The 16,280-nt window shown below is 37.6% G+C and overlaps 1 long non-coding RNA gene across 1 annotated transcript in view; it reads right to left on the reverse strand.

Moving 5' to 3' along the window:
- Positions 1-16,280, reverse strand: part of LOC114016061 (uncharacterized) — a 47,350-nt gene that overhangs the window by 11,387 nt on the left and 19,683 nt on the right. Inside the window, exon 3 of the long non-coding RNA XR_003560336.2 lies at positions 5,760-5,872. This is a non-coding gene — a long non-coding RNA (uncharacterized LOC114016061). The remainder of the gene's footprint in view (positions 1-5,759; positions 5,873-16,280) is intronic.

Genomic DNA, 16,280 nt, shown 5'->3' on the forward strand with positions numbered 1-16,280 from the left:
ATGACATTTGAGCACATCCTTAGCCCTAAGCTTGTGAGTTGTCTCTGCGTCATCATGCTTAAGAGTTTTGACAAAGCCAGGCATTGTAGAAGCGGTAGATCCTTTTTTGGAGATAAGTGATATCAAGCTGTCTGTGTTATAAACCATTGAATTAAGAAACTTTCAGGGCGATAATAAATACACCTTTAGTATCTGATCCTCTCTCTTGGAGAGGGCTACTTAAGTCCACTGACTTCGTGTCATGCCTGGACTCCAGATCAGCACCAATGGTTGCCTGTCAGGAGATACTTGTAGCTTCTCGCAATCCTCTCAGATTCATTGTCATGCAAACAGTAGAAAAAATTTGGAGTGCAGAAGGAAAGATATAATGCAGACGGATTTGCAGAGGTGTGTAGCACATCAGATTAGGGAACATTCCATTGTTAAATAACACTTCAGTTTCCTCCAGCCGATCTCACAGCAGTGTCAGCGTTGGTACGCTCATTAACAGGAGGAAAAGCCAAGCTGCTGAAGTAGAAGCGACCCACTGGTGGGATCCGCAGCCATCTGGAGGCAAAGCCTGGAGCAAGGCCTGTGTAAGAGTGCAATAAACTATACCAAATTTCTGACAAGTGCACTAAAGGGGGAAGGTTATAAACTGAGGAGAAAATCCCAAAAGACTCTACTTATGGAACAACATTAGTCTGAGGCAGGTTAGTTCTAAAACCACATAGTAACAGAGATGAAAAACGTACTTTAAAACTTGCTTTGCTTTCCAAATGAATGATGAGTAAAATTTACTGTTTAAATGCACATGGGAAAGGGTTACTTTACTGGGTACGCTGGCCTGCCACTGTACACTTGTAGGGGCCCTTATACCCTGTTCAGAGTTGGGGACAGCTCTGATTTAGCAGTCACCAACTGGCAGTAGGGACTGCTACACCAGAGCTGATTCTCAAGCACAAACAGTTGTGCGGATTAAACTAATTGAGGTTAACTTTTTTTCCTAACTCAATACACAAAAAGCTCTATCTTGCCTGGATTCAGCCAGGAGATATCATGACAACACCTACTGCAGTAACTGCCCAGTATCCTACTTAAAATATATTTTTATAATTATGTTCATAAAACATGAACGAAAGATCAGAAACATATAAGACATTGGGGATGAGTAGGGTTTTCAGGATCTAGGAATATTTTGTTGACACTAAAATCAAGCAAAAGGAATTAATTGGGTGGAAGATAGGATGACAAGATGATTCGATCCCTAGAGACGTACAAATAAATTTGAAAGAATGTTAAAAAAATACTGATTTGAAGGCTATGTTTTTTAGGAGACCCATGTTCCAAGAAGTCCAAACCTTAACTCTTCCTCCATCTAGCACAGTAATTTACAGGGTTATTTGAGAATTAATGTGAAGATCTTTTTTTTTAGAAAAGTCAAAATTTCAACATAAAGACTTTTCATCTAACTATAACTGAACTGGATCTTTAGTATAATTAAATGTTCCTGATCAAAGGAAAACATAAAACCCCATCTTCAAAGTCAGAATGATAAGAGGTTTTCAGTAATGTGCACCGTATCTTTCTAGTCTGGATGAGAACAGCAGTTTTGACTAGGTACTCCGTGGCCTATTACATAAAACAAACTGACATCAACTATTTCTCCAAAGAAGGAAGTACGCTTCAAACCGTGTCTTCACAGATGTTCGTATCACTATTCTCACTATGCACACCCACCAAAACGGAATATGAAATAATTGCCAGAAAATTAAAAATTACTGTAGAAGTATGACAGAAGCACTGACAGGATACAACACTGTGAATCTCACGCTTGCAGTGCAGTAAGGAACTCAGAAGAAATAGGATATGATCAGTAGCTGCTCTGTATTGAGGTTGGATTATGAGTGAATTGAGGTTGTTCATTCTAACAGGTGTGCTAAATTCAGCGAGTACAAGTATGCAAAACTATACTACTTCTTAGAGAAAAAATTAACCAGATTGCAAATCTGATGGGAGAGAGAGTAATGTCTAAAAAGAGGACCACATATTCAGTTCAGGTTAGTTGAGTCCTGACAGATCCAGTGCAGCTGTGTTGATTTATACCAGCTGAGCATCAGCCTAGCATATCATCTAAAACAGGACCTTGAATCTCTGCAGAGAGCCACCAGCATTTCAAGACTGATGACACGTTTTCTACACCTCAAAGCAGACATTCCTGAGAGTATAGGCACTAGATGATACTAGAGACCTTGAAATACAAGGGACAGGATGAAGCCAAAGGCCTCCGGCATCTAAATACAAATGGTCAATTACTAAAAGAATGTAACCCTGGGAGTTGGCTAGAACTGTTTTTAGGACACAACAAAGAGGGGAAAAAAAAGTGGTATCCAGCATATATAAAATGACTTATACAGTGAAAATGCAAATGTCATAACAGGAAAGCATAAATGTGAATCACAACCTTCATAAGAACAGAAGTGAAGTATTCCAGCACTGACCCCCAGGGTTAAGGGCACTACAACAGTTCAATGCAGCTGCTTATCTGCAGAAGGCTCTTGCACAACTTTGGTGGAGAAAATTGTGCTTTTTGATTTTCCAATTACCATATTTTCCTACTTCAGCTTTTCATATGTAGTGTATTATATTTATTTACTAAGTAATTAGGTAGAGTAAATTAGAATTTTAGAGAGTGGTGTGTGTATAGATACATGTGTTTTCTGCTCCAATCTTACCACATGACAACGTGATTAATATCAGCACACCAAGTAAGAGTAAACCTTATAAATATTTAATCTTTGTCCTTATAAATGCATTAATAAAGTAGCATTAATAGATGTAAGAATGCTGCAACACTCCACCTCTTAGCCATTATTTTTTTTATATATATAGAGTAAAATCATATTGCATAAAATATTTTTAGCACATCTTGTAAAGAAAGCAAATAATGCTAGATAAAATGTGGAAACATTTAGAGCAGCTAGAAGCAACCTTATCATCTCATAGGATTGCCCTACATCAGAGGTCAGGAATCTGAACTCAATGATCTGTGAAGTTCTGCATGTGCAGACAATCTTTTATAAAGTTAGAATTTTAATTTAAAGTTCCCTTTTCTAATCCTCCACAGATTTTTATTTCCACTCTTAATTAGTATGCTGCTGTTCGACATGTGAGCAAGGATGTTTAGCTGGTGGGCTAAGGTGAGAACAGACTGCCACTGACAAAAGAATCCTGGACCACAGTGAGAAAAGCGTGTTTCAATTATTTAAGTGTAGAGATGTACAGCCAACATCTTCAGCAGTGTTATGACTTTTAACTCATTTTAGCTAAACTGGCTTCAAAGGCAGTTGTGCTTCTAAACACTTTTGTGCACCTGGGCTGTTCTCTGGGGCTGCAGTTGTCTCTACCAAGATCCTCAGCTGGTCAGCAGCAGGGAGCCGGTGTAGACTGCCCTGATCAGCCAGCAAACCTGTAGAACGTAACCAGCTGTTCTTCCTCCCTTATCCCAAAGGCAAACTGCCAGAAAAACCTTTCATTGTGTTTCTGAGCTGTTCGTTGCAGCCATTCAGTACCTGAGAACACCTTCTCGCCTTTCAAACTTAAAAACAGACTATCTTTTGTTAGCCTATTATCATTTGGCATATGTCATACTTCAGCGAAATTGGTTTAGTCTTATAGAGGCTGATGGCACACAGCAAGCCTGTTGATTGCAATACCAACATAAAGATGACAGCAATACAAGCAGGAATATCTCTAGAAGTTTGTTGGTGCTTGTTCTAGACGTTAAGACGTGCAAGTTAGCTGTTCACTGCAGCATTTTGATATCTGATTTAAAAAAAAAATACTCTTCTGCATCAGATACTCTTCTCAGGAGAAACACACGGGGGCTGGGCGGGGGGTGGGGGTGGGAAACCTGCACACTTTGATATTAAGAAGTAGCGGGTAATGTTCAGCTGTTCATACTGCTCACTTGGTTTCACATTTCTGTATTTGCTTCCCCCCAATGACAGAGATTTTTCAGTGCTAGAGGATGTGATACACTGTTCTGCACTGCTGCACTCTGGATAGGGAGGAATGCTTTAAAACTATCGGCTAATGTCCGTAGGCAGCTGGGGAGCCATCCTTCCCTTTACAGAATCTTTGCACACAGATCCCCTTTGGGGAAGATATGTGGCACAACCCTCAAGGCTGCCAGCATGCATAACCCTCCTGTGATGGAAAATCAAAACACCAGTGTCCCCCAGCAAATATTATACGCTGCCTTAGTGTTCCAGACTCTGAAATTCAGCTTTAACTCCGACACCTACTCTCCCCTGAGCTGGCTTGATACAGCACTTGAGTCACAGAGAGGCAGGCAAAATGACCTTGTGAATAAGAATCTACTATTGCAAACTTTCTAGTTAGAAAAACTCCACTGCCATTTGCCTTCCAACCCAAATATCACTCCATGATTTCCCACAGTGGCTGAACTGGCGTCAAAGCTCTTGTCCAGGAGGCAATTTGGTCTGCACAAATTTAGTGGGACTCACCCATGTGCAGCAGGGAAGGGAACTGCCTTCAGGTGCTCGTGGTTCTTCTGGCACCATAAAGCAGCAGCCAAGGAGATTATACCTCTGACCTCAAGAACTTGGTTCCTCACCTTATCTTACCTTCATTCTGTCTGCCATAAAATCACTATCCTCGCTATTGTGCTGAACCAAAAAATAACTACAGTAGGTATAGTGACTATATTGTCATTCTGCAAAATAAGAGTTAAATGTATCCCTCCTAGCAAGCATATGAATTTCTTGTGATGTGAAAAACAGAGAGGCAGGTAATATTGAAAGCATTAGGCACAACAAATGGCACTTTTTTAGAGGATTAAGTCTATTCTTCAAGTATGTTGTCACATGGGACTGAAGGTCAGTTAGCCAGAGGCCTAACTTTTTCAGAGATCAATTCCATACATATAACATCATTAAAATCCAATCAGGAAAGTAAAATATTTCAGCTATTCTGAACATATTCTATCCTGCATTTCAGATATTATTCATATCACTAGGGTAGCACTGTGGATTCGGTTTAGTTGATTACATTAAACCAACATTGTTTAAAAATTCAAAACACTGTAAAACCCTGCATGTTTCTGCTGCCTGTGTGAATAAGTTGGAGGTCACTGCAGTGGAATGACTGCTGAAGTTGACAGTTATGTCTGGAAACTGAAGATACTGTGCCGTGGTCTGCCTTTCATATCCTTGAGGAATACTTTGTAAAGCATACTTGATGCAAGTTAAGGAGATGAGGGATCATTTTTGTGTATGTGAATCTTGTTCTTGCAAGATCAGTCCTGCATGCCCAAGTTATTTTAGTGAAAAATTCTGCTTAACTGAACTTCTGTGGCACAGCAGCTGCACACGATGGAACTGTCCTTCAGGGAAGCTCCCAGTCAGGAGTAACCCTAACTGTCCTACAATACCAGGGCTGAGCAGAGAAAAAATTTGGCTTCTAATCACATGGTAGGCAGACCCAAATCTACTGTGTAAGTATCAGTTAAATCAAAGAGGACACATTTCTTATTGTCTGATGCAAAAATTCCTACAGAATTGCTGTCAGAGCCCCATCATTTTCTATTACATTGCTAAACCACCACCAAGATAAAAAGCACTTGAAGAATCGTGAAGGATGCAACATCCACCTGATAAATTTCTTACAGTTCTTATAAGGCTTTTTTTTTGTTTGCTTTTTTTTCTCAGAACACAAATCAAATAAAAGGAGCACTGAAGTTAGAAAAGAACACTCACCTGGTTTTCTGATTTTCCAAAATCAGCAAAGCAGCTGCAACACCCTCATTGAAAGAGGACAGTGAAAGGCCTGACCCAAATTCACTGAGTTTCTCCAGGGCTTAGACAAGGCCCTAAGAATATGGAGAAGAGAAAGCAAATGGAGTTTCTCGACCTTTGTGCAATTATTTTCAGCAAATCTTCATTTCATTTTTTGATGAAACTCTTTCAATTACTGGGAGCACAAGTACATTAGAAGGTATGGCACATCTATTTAAAATGACGTGTTGCAAGGTATAAACAAGGTGATTCAAATTGAATGGGTTCACATTAACTAACAACTGGCACCATTTGATGATCAAGTTAAAAAAAACAAAACATGTGGAGTCAGTTAAGAAATCAAATTGGAAATACCATCATTTTATGAACCACATTTAACATCTTCTCAGACATACCAAAGAACAATCCAGTTTCCAGAAATACCATTTGTTGGATCTCTATATTCCAGGAATATTACACAGGCAATGCTTCCCATCACATACGGAAACCACTTCAGACAGAGACTCTGCCGTCATTACAAACCAAACCACTCCCAGCTCAGGCAGGCATGACCTTTTAAAAGGGTACCTGCATGTCACCTCACTATTAAGTACTGTATTCATAACCTGCCCACCATTCTCCAATCTAAAAATATTGCCTAAGTCATTTGTTTCCTTTGCTAGTCTCATAATTGCAGTCAGTTTCTGCAGCAGATTCTGACATTCTCTTGTTTGCTGGCTGAACTCATTCTGTCATGAAAGGTCAGAAAGCAAACTGCTTCAGAATGTCAATAGGTGTTTAAAGTATTCCATCCTCCTGAATTTCTCATGTGCTAAACCATCAAGTGTTGATTTAGAGGTCATTAACTTTAAGGTAGGCAACTTGAGCCCATAAAGGGAAAATTTTCTCTTTACCCATTGAGTACCCAATTTGAGTCCAGGTCACATTGACCGTTAACAGCTGTTCAGGGTAAGATGAAGACTATTGCTCTTCTTTAATCCCCCTTAACAGTTCCGTGATGTGTATTTAATGTATTTATGTTTCAGGAGGCTGGCTTGTTTAATACATGAGGATGTTGCACTACAGATCTATTTAATCTTACCTTCCCCTCGTTTTCCACAGTGGTGCAAAGGAACTCTATTACAAGTCAAAATAAATCATATCTAATGCAATATAACATTTGTTATCTGTGTATTTCAAAGACACTTGACAAATACAGTTCAGGATCATTATTTCTAGTAAGAAAAAAGAAACTTGTCAAAAGCTGGCTAGTTCACTAGCACTGAAACCAGGAACATAATGTGGGTCCAGTGCATGGGGTCAGAAAAGCTCAGTTGTCCAAGAGGAGACTAATAGAGGCAAAATGAGTGATGAATGTATAATTGCAACATGGTAGCAAACCAGTGAGTAGCTGTGGTTCTTAGAACTATAACCACAGATTTTGAATGAAAAATAAGTTTCTGCAAATCACACTTTTCCTTATTTGATATAATAAAAATGAAGAGGAAAATTAATGCTAAATTTAGACCATCATGCAAACAATATTTAATAAAAAAAATACTAAACTTAACCATGCATTCCCAAATTCAAATTCCTGGTTTACTGAAATTCCTTAAGCATTTTGTTTGCATTTTTTATTAGGTTTCCTTTTTCCTTTAAAAAGAGAAGAACGATGAGAAACTGTATTATTTTTCTCATAGTTTTAGACTAGCTATAGTGTTGTCTTTAACATTTCTTTGAAGTTAAATAATCTTTGATGGAATTGAGTTTTGAGAGCTCATTTTGAATTCACTCTATTCATCAGAATAGCTGAAAAAAACCCAACAAAACAAACAAAAAAACCCCCACCATGTAGAAGATCACCTATAAAACCCATACATTTAAAAATTTGGTTTGATAAAAGAAACCTACCAGAAAAATCCCACTGACAATATAATGAGATAGTGGGGAGCTGAACACATATTTTAAAGCTTGTGAGCTTATTTTCCTTTTTTCTCTCTAAAAAAAGTGAGCTCTCTATGTTGATTTTCTTCCTTTTTCCAGTATGAACGAATAACAAAATGAAACATTTGTTTTCATGTTCTTAATCACTTAGTGCATGTTTGTTTTAAAAACACTAGCTTCAAAAAGGCTGAATAAGACCCAGTTTTGCAGAAACAAACAAGCACCAAAATGTCATGATCAAATAGAGGAAATTTCAACTCAAGAGGGCTCCTTGTTTGCAAAGTGAGGAGCAACTGAAAATGGAGTTTACAGTGAGGCAGCATTTTCAGCACAACTTTCTATTTGATAAATAAATGATAGATCTCTCAATGTACACTACAGTGGTGTAATTGAAAACAAACCAAAAAAAGCTAGCTAGTCTCTGAAAAACAAACCGGAGATTGAATAACGAAGTAATCGCTGAATACTACTTCAGTTTGCCATGCAGTGTCTGTTGCTTTTATCCAGCAGCATGCAATTTAAACATTTTTGCTTATTTCCTGTTTCTTTTCTTTGCAAGAACAGATAAACAGAACTGGCTATTAGCCTCCTTCTCTATTAGTATGCCATATGCACGCTGTGCTCCAGCTGTCATGTTAAAAATGCATAAGGCTAAATTAAAATCTGCTGCAAAGACTTCTGCTGGTAATCAGATAACTCTCTATGTAATATCTGATTTAAAATGATAATATTTTTCACATATTTTATATCAGTAATATAGCTGAAGGATAAAAGAATACTACATTTTGATAATTATCCTTTATGGACATTCTGTGTCATGTTATAAATGAACTGTATTTCTCAATAGCATTTAAAAGTGCGAGTACTGAGTCATAGCTTCAGCTGGTACAAGCAGTAGTGAATCCAGCAATTTTCACCAGCTTGAGTGTCATGATCAAAAGAGAACAGCTTTTCTCTTTGGAAGGAAAACAAACCTTTGAAAAATAGTTATCAGACTCCTCAGTAAATGTGGTGAAATGAACTATGATGTTCAGCCAAAATCAGACCAATTACCAAGTGGAAACAGTGGACTAACACCCTCTGTTTTTTGGGAGATGATGATGCCAGGATGGATTGTTGCTTTGGTCATCAGGAGGGAAGAGCGGAAGGAAAAGGAAGCTGCTAATTTAAAATGCACATGGTATTTGATAAGGTTATGAATTCCAGAAAGTTTTTCAGTCCAAGAGTAGGATTTCTGAAAGCTAGTTGACCCGAGAGGGAAGATGAATCTTACAGCTGAGGCAGCATAACAAGACTCCCTTATACGTGATACACATCTTCAGACAAACACAGTTTAACTGGCTTAGTCACAACCTTGCCTACCCTCTTGTCCACAGCAGGGGGACAATGAAAGAAGTGTGTCATCGTTGTTGGACTCCTTTTTCCATCTCTCCCCAATGTCCCACAGAGGGCACATGTGGTTGCCTCACTTTCTGCATGTGGCCTCGTCTGAATTATCCCATATGCTTCTCAGCATCCCTAAGATGTTTGCTGGGAATGTCCTAGCAGCAGTGTTAGTGACGGTAGAGATTATTTTTTTCAGGTAACATAACACTAGAAGTGGTGTTCTTCTTCCACAGCCAGTCATGGAAGTTTTCCAAGCACCACTATGTCACAGTGCTGCAGAAGCAAGGAAGAGCAGCAGCAAGGATCGGACCCTGTGCACTCAGACCTGCTGCTGTGCCCAGCAATGGCTGCAGCGCTGAGCTCTCCGTAGCCTGGCTTCACTGACGGTACAGGGCTCTGTGACTGGCAATCCGCAGGCACTGGGGACCATTTGCTTACCGTTACTGGGTCCCCACAGTCCAATAGCAGACTTGGGACAACAGGTCTCGTAAAATAGTGCTTTTTGAGGGATTTATAGAATCCTTCCTTTGCAGACAAGGAGGCTATAACCTAATCCATCACCCCAGGTGTTCTTTGGCTTTGTTTTTACACGTGGGAAAGAAACCCATCAAAACTACTGTTCAGCTGAACAGATTTAGTTTTTTTAAGCAAAATATTATTATTATGGGCCATCTGTATATCTGCACAGAGGCTAATAATTATCAAGTCAGAAAATACTGGGCATATCTAGATAATAATTCTAATTAAAAAAAAATCCTTGGAATACTGCATAGCAAAGTCTAACAATTCTCCCCTCCAAGTACAGGAAGTAAATCGCTAAATACATGATTATTCCATTTATTGTAAGAAAAGATAAGTACAGTGCATCAAGCAGTTATCAGAAATGGATTAAAATCAAGAAATTCCTGTGCTGTGCATAATGAAACATTATTATCTCGTTTTAAAAATACATATGAAATTAATTTTATATTGAGTAATAGGCTAGCTTCATTATGCATTTTATAAAACCAGGTATTTTAATATCTACCTTATCTATATCTACAAGCTGTAGCTTCTGACTCAAGAAAAATGTCCACATCAATCTGAGAACTGCACATAATAACACAAATAGAAACTAAACCATAGGTGATTTAAATATGTCAGTGTAATAAAGCAGTGTTGGAACATCCATCATTTCTGAGACACAAATGCACCGATAACTTAAAACTACTCTCGATTACTGAAACTAATCACACCTGAAAACTCCATCTAGACACATTTCACCAATGCAGGAAAAATTGTCATCAGCCTTTCCTTGATAATTTAAATGTGTGGCAACTCAATGACACAAAAGTTATTTTCTATTGTCATGGTGTATCTAACCTAGGGTACAGCACTGGTGCAAAAGAATGAACTGAACAGCGCATTGCCAAGAAAAATATATAAAATACCTCTATTACACATAATACCATGGGAATCTTCTGCTATTGCTATCCAATGCTTTAGATGCCACTATAAATAGGATGAGCCCTAAACATACCCGATTTAAAACAAGCGATACAGTGTTGACCCTGCTGCCCTCTCAGTAACAGGCAGTACAGTGACATGAGCTTCCTCGGTACCTGCTTTTCCTTTTCGTATTGAACCCTGTGATCAAGAATGAAATTTTAAATCCTTTTACTTTGATGTATTGATTGAATACATGGTGATAAATTCTAGAAGTCTCAAGTTAAGCCTTCAGTGCCAATGCAGACAGAATTTGTACTGTATGGGATGGGTAGCTGGCAGACCTGAGAAACGTAGCTAGTGTACTGTGGAATTGCAACATATGCAGATGTGGACAACATATATACTCAATAGCCATTTAGCAAAAGGCTCAAGACTTTTCAAAAATCACTGGCACAGCACAGAAAGCAATAGACTACCTCTCTATTGCTAAATCATTAAACACAGTTCGTTAATGAATCTGTAATGAAACAGAAGACCAGGATTTTACATTAAAGCAAAAGCATTTAAATTTGCCTTGAAAGCAACAGACAGGAGTATGTGGGACAGAAAATCGGTACTTCACAGTAATTTTAGCCCAAGAAATTGATCTGGACAAACACAACTCCAACAGCCAGACCTGAAAATTTCAAATTGGTCAGACAGTCTTTTATGTCATCTAATAGTTAAACTAACCTTGCTAAGTGTTTGGAGGAATTACTATGTGTCTGTTACATAGGGAAAACTTGCTTCTAAATTATGTTAAAAATAAGTATGTCATCTCCTTGACATGATTGACTTTGACAGCTTTTTTTCAGAGGAAAGACCAATTTAGGGAAGTCTCCTGAGCAAAGAAACACTGCCACTTTTTGTAATAGGAACTGAGATGGAATAGTAACATGGCATCAATCCTACAAGCAAACCTGTCCCTTTCACATCAGTGACTGACACGCCAATTTCCAGGTCCTGAGGGACTCTACGATTTGCTCCCTTGTAGCCTTGTGGTTGGCTTTGTCTAGGTTTTGGGTTATTTTGACATTTCTATTCACCAGAAGATTAAATCAATCATTGCAATAATAAGCTTCTTTTTTTCACTGGGTGCACTTCTACGTTTCTTTCTGCAGTATGTCCTGGAATCATCCTATTGTTACACTTCTAAAAGAAGTTTCACTTTCTTATTCACCTGTATAATATAACATGCAGCCTAACACAGCCATCTACCTTATACATCTTGCACATTGGCTTTCCATGGTATCTGAAGTAGTCCAGTCTAGGAACATTTGCCTTGCAACTTAACCAGATCCTAAACTGTCTGCAGTCCCCTAGCTCTTTTTTCCCCATGAGAACGAAGCTCAGACCTGTTCTTTCAGATGCATCAAGGTTTCTTGCCTTTTTTCGTTACAAAGAAGGAAAAAAAAAAAAAAAACCCACAACCCAAAACCAACCTGAGAATTCTAGGAGCAATGATACCTTTACCTCCTCACCCAGGAATCTACATTTGATGAGATGACAAGAGCAAGCTGGAAGCTGCTGCGTACTTGGTGGTTAGTCAAGGCATCTACATCAACACAAAAAGGCAAGAGTTCCTAGAACCTCAAACTGCCTTTCCTTGTAGAGCCGAAGTAGGAATTACCTCAAACCAAAATATCAGCAGAAAGAAGCTTCAGAACAAATCAAGAAAATGAACAATAATGTATAGCTTTCACTGATTCAATAGTTCTATTTTCTAAACTCCTGTGAATTCACTGATGTTTGCTACATATGGCAACTACCTTTTATTTTAGTTCCCTTTCTACACCCAGTAACTCTTTCTAACACAAACATCAGACCTTCTTCCTGTCTCCTATCATTCTCTCTGATGTTCTGTATCTTGTTTCATTCTCTGAAACTGCTTGTCATTTTCAGCCTTCAATTAGTCACGTAAGTAGTAGCAGCAACTATTTTATTCATTTTGTTTGAAAAGAAAAATCATGGAATGTAATGATGCTGATTTATCTTTTCAAATTAAAAATAAGAAGCTTGGGAAACAGTGCCTAGCCATAGTATTGCAGTATTGAAAAATGTAAGCAATTTAATTTTTCCTACTGTTTGTTCTACTGTTGCTACACAAGTATTCTTTTAAGTTATCAGCTCTCATGTCTAAATTCTAATTCCAGTGGTATAATTAGAAGCCATAGAAATGCAGTTGAATTACTTAGTCTCTAGGAAAAGATAAGTAATGTGATTACACTGTATGTATGTATGATTATTAAGTGAACATTTGTATGGTATAAGACCAAGAACCAGAAAAATAGCCAAAAAATCTCATTACACAGTATAATTTCTCCAGATGTCCACCCAATTCAAAGTCCATAAAATGTTGTCCATTTTCTAGGTCTTAGAATACGTTTCATGTACAGGTTGTTATTAAGTGAATAAACAAGTTTAGCTGTGTTACTTCTTCACTGTCTCTTCACTGTTATATGCAAACTTATCAATATACTAAATTTCTATTTTTAAAACTTGTGCTTTGTTGAACAAAGACTTACATTGCAGATCTTAATTTCATCTTTTTTCTTTGCAATATGTCAGAGGATTGCAAGTAAATCAGTAGCTCTACTGCTTTTTTAAAACTTGGAAAACACACAGAAATAAAAATGTTTGCACTTCAATAGAACTTGATGAAGACTTCTAAAAGATGTGACTGACATAGCTGCATGCAAGAAATCCACAAAATAATTATATATGGATAACATAAGTAATGGGAAATAGAGGAAAATCATTATATAGGTCGCAAAGAAACAAATTGAAATATTCTACATAGCTTACAATGGAAACAATGACAGAGAAAGAAATACTTTGTTGCATTTCACTAAACCCTCATTTCAGGGAATTTTATTAAATCCATACAAAATCAACAAAACCTATATTTAATTATTTCAGAAAAATGATTGTTTTCTAGCAAGTAGAGAGTGTGTTGAATAAAATTTAAAATAAAAAAGACATACTAAAATGAAGATGTGAATTTCTACTGTAATCTTACATATTTTTTACCCCCCAAAAAGTGTTAATGCTTCTGACAAAGAAATTTCTAGCCAGTAACTTGCTTTTCCCAAGGCTGTACTAACTATGTCACGTTATTTTTAGCAATTTAATGGAAAGGTTTTTTTTCCTGGATGGAAGAGAACCAACAATAACATTGTCAGAGCTTCATCCTGGTGTCTAACTCATGACCTCGTGCACCATGACAGATTCAGGTTTGAGCACAAGTAGTTCCATTTAGCTTAATAACTTCTTGTATAAGAGCCCAATGCCAACGTTAAAGAATATTTCTGACTTTTTCAGTTAAACATCATAGAATGACTTCATATCAGAGTAATGCATACATTTTTGGAACAAGTACTAGATCCTTGGTTTCAGTAAAGTATATCTTATTCCTACTAAGTAAAACTATTAAAAACTATAAAGCTATAACCTCTGTCACAATAAGACCACAATACAAGATGACCCATTTCCAAAGAGCAGACCGGATGGCAAACAAATTTATGTCGTCGTTACGTAGGCATATCAATTTCCCAATATTATGTAGTCTCAACTGTCATTAATCATCTGACATTCTCCTTAATCATTGGCTAATTCTTTATGAGCATTTTGCAGGAACTTTTTTTTTTAAAAAAAATGTTCATAAGAGGGGCCTCCTATGGTCATCACATTCTTTGTATTGGGGAACTGCACAGAGAATAACATGGTAATTAATAAACAGGAACAGATATTTTTAAAATCAACATCATCAAACATCAGACACAGAACAAAGTGTTTGTTTTTTGAGGTTCTGCTTTAAGGGATTCTTCACAATGACAAAAATATATGACAGACTGTAAAATACTCACTCAGTACTTCAGTTTCTCAAAGTCAAAAGGATGTGAAACCGAACAGTCATGCACACATCAATAATCATAGTATCCGTGAGATACTGCTGAGCCTCTCTAATGTTAAGGATTATGCATTTTAAATTTGCTGGTAGTGAATTAATTACATTTCTTGTAATTAATGCATCTTGTTAATTCATAACTTGTGTAAAGATTTCTTTAGCCAGCTTGTGAATTTAGCTGTTCTGACACAAAGGTAACTCAAACAAAATACAGAAAGAAACCCAGGCAACTAGAACACATAAATAAATATGGTGGGGGAAGAATTCTCACCAGTTTGCAGCATGCTTGAGTTACTGCTTTGGTGCTCAGCATGTGATGCTGAAATATGAGATTTAACAATTCACTGAGATAAAAGGGCGATTCACAGTTCCTAGAATTACCTCCATTAAAACCCCCACCAGCACCACCAGCACCACTTATTTCTGAGCATAATCTCTTCTTCAGGTTTGCTACCAACATGATAGGTATTTATGCCTTCCTGTAGATAGATAATACTCAGCTGACAAAAGGGTGAAGCATTACTGAGTTTCCTCATAAACAGCTATAATTCTGTTAAATGGGCCTTATGGCTGTTGTGGACAGACCAATAATTCTAATAATTTTCTTATTACCAGCTGCTTCTTGCCTTCAGTAACATTCATTTTCAGCCTTCAGAAGTGACAAAGAGGAAAGTCTATATTGAAAACTGACAGAAATGAACATGAGAGTAAGGGTAAATTAATATATTAGCTAAAATAACAGCACTACCGTTATTGATGTGATAAATTTTGTTACTTTAAATAACAAGATGGATGCCATTCTGAGAGCACTCTGGGCAACCAGAACATTAACAGGTATAGACAGGAGGTTGCAGGGTTCTGACATTTTTATTTCTAATCTTATTTCATGGGCTGACATTAGGATTTTGTTACACTCATTCAGAATCTTACTTGAAAACAGCCCTATTTTAAAGAAAGAGTTGGATAATTTACAAGGCAGAAGTGGAAAATGTGGGATGTGGGATCTGAATTAATCTTGAACAAACCTTGGGATGTCAGATATATCAATTGGCCTGTACCTTGACCTACTAAATGCTAAGCCTAAAGCTGATTTAAGCCAAAAAAATATAGTCAGTGAGTATACAGACAGCATTCCAACACAGACAGAGGAAACAAGAAAAGCTTAACACCATCTTTTAGAGACCCGCTGTCAAATTATCAGTATAGTACTACAAAAAAAAATAAAAAATGAGCCAATAGATGAGGAATTGCTTCATACAGGCAGAAATTTTAGATGGGACATATTGGATACACAGGCAAGAGAAAAACCATGGCCTGGAAACCATCCCCAGTGCACTAAAAAAGGACACTACAATCAGTTCTCCCCATTGCTATTAGCAGCATGGGAACCTCTGCGATCTTTTCCTCATCCATAGTAGTCTGTGTGTCTCCTAAATGGCAAAAAATATTTCTCTAATGAGGCCCCATTCATAACTTAGTGACACCAGTAGAAAATTTCCAGTTGAATGCAACAGCCTTCAGATGCAGCCCTGTCTGTAGAAAGGCTTGTTCTGAACTGAGTGTGCCAAAACAGAGACTCATCGTGATTATCCTTCATCTTGCCAAGGCTTCAGATTTCCTGTAACGGGCCCAAGCAGGCCTTGAAGTCAACTCTGACCGCCCAAATCCCCTTCCCATTTGGAACAGTAAGAAAAAAAAGCATGAACAGCTACAGCTAGTTTATACCTCTCGTCCCACCAACAGTAACAATTTCAGCTGCAGAGGGATTTTTTTCTAATGTCATGCTGCTACTGAGGGCA

Source organism: Falco cherrug, chromosome 15, assembly GCF_023634085.1.
Source record: "Falco cherrug isolate bFalChe1 chromosome 15, bFalChe1.pri, whole genome shotgun sequence".
In the NCBI taxonomy this organism is placed as follows: Eukaryota; Metazoa; Chordata; class Aves; order Falconiformes; family Falconidae; genus Falco; species Falco cherrug.